The 1,670-nt window shown below is 45.1% G+C and overlaps 1 pseudogene; it reads left to right on the forward strand.

The window, feature by feature from the left end:
• Window positions 1-793: 793 nt before the first annotated feature.
• LOC102771026 lies at window positions 794-1,524 on the forward strand (annotated as a pseudogene).
• Window positions 1,525-1,670: the final 146 nt, after the last annotated feature.

Here is a 1,670-nt window from a genome sequence, read left to right on the forward strand (position 1 = left end):
TCCAACATCTTTGCCAGTCTAAATCTGGTGCTGATATTTCCTCTGTCCAAGCCGTGCTGTCTTTTAGTATGCCTTGTAGTTTTACGAATGCCACTATGTAGAAGGAACTGAGGTAAGCAGGCCTTTCGTATGAGGCTTTATGTTTATCTGGCTCGGAGTTAGGCTGTGTTTACTGTTTGCTGCAGCTATAGGTGTTAGAGGCTACAATTTCTTCTGTGACCTGGTTTTTGTCTCCTCTGCTTTGTATTCCCTAGAGACTTTTCAAATAAGGTCTGAGGGGTGCAGTTCTTTCGGTTGTAATCCCGTCATTATGCAGGGGCCTGACTGAGGTGGCAGTAGGGGTTGGGGAAGGGAAGCATTCATAGTCCAATGACTAGGTGTCAGTCTTCAGTGAGCCTCTGCCCCAGGGCTTTGCTGTTCACTGGTGTTTCCCAATTGCTGAGTACCCATCTCCCACCACACTCGCCTTAGCTGAGGCAGAAAGGCTAAAGGCTCTGGACTTGGGTATCTCCCTTCCCCCACAGGAAAGGCTGCAGTAGGCTGAGTTGGCTATCTGCCTTCCCCAGGTCGTTAGAATCTGGTTAAATAGTTTCTCTTGAGAGGGCAGGCCATGTTACGGAGAACAGAAAGCTTTGGGTGTATTTCCTTTTCTTTTCCAGGACTTCCTTTATTATATTTTTTATGTTTTCAGAGAGAAGGAGGGAGTGGGAGAGAGAGATAGAAACATCGATGAGACAGAATCATCAATTGGCCTCCCAACACCCCATACTGGGGACCGAGCCCGAAACCTGGGCATATGCAGTGACCGGAATCTAACAGGGACCTTCTGATTCTTAGGTTGGTGCTCAACCACTGAGCCACGCCAGCCAGGCTCCAGAACTTATTTTAAATTTATTTTCAAAAATTCTATTATTGAAAAAGCCGAAACAAGAGTCTCACCTGTGTCCCCACCTGCACACTCGCTCAGACGCACACAGAACTGGCACAGGCGCCCAGAGCGAGCCAACCAGCAGCAACCCACGCCCCACCCTTCCAGTCCTGTAGCTGCCCCTGCCGGTGGGTGTCCCCACCGTCCTCCCTGACCCATGGCACTGAAGTGGATTCAGAAAGAATTAAATGATCTACAGCGTGACCCACCTGCTCACTGCTCCCCCGAACTGTGGGAGACCACTTGTTCCACTGGCAAGCAGCTGTTATGGGGTCTCCTGATAGTGCCTAGCATGGCGGAGTCTTGTTTCTCACTGTATATTTTCCGACAGACTATCCTTTTTAAACCACCAAAGACTGCTTTCACAACAAAAATGTATCATCCAAACATGAACAGTAATGGAAGTATTTGTCTTGATATCCCAAGGTCACAATGGTCATCAGCTCTGACTGTATCAAAGTTTTATTGTCCATATGTTCTCTACTTTGTGATCCTAATTCAGATGACCCCTTAGTACCAGATATTGCACAAATCTATAAAACAAAGAAAAATATAACAGACACGCAAGAGAATGGACTGAGAAATATCCAATGTAAAATAAAAAAATTCATATATACCAGAATACTGTAAAATCTGTTTTTTTCAATATTAGCAGTAAGTTGAGCACTGTTTTTTGTTTCATCGTATCATGAAATCCTTTGATTTTTATCCATTTTTAAATGTATTTCTGAAGCAGGACAAA

Source organism: Myotis davidii, unplaced genomic scaffold (assembly GCF_000327345.1).
Source record: "Myotis davidii unplaced genomic scaffold, ASM32734v1 scaffold428, whole genome shotgun sequence".
In the NCBI taxonomy this organism is placed as follows: domain Eukaryota; kingdom Metazoa; phylum Chordata; class Mammalia; order Chiroptera; family Vespertilionidae; genus Myotis; species Myotis davidii.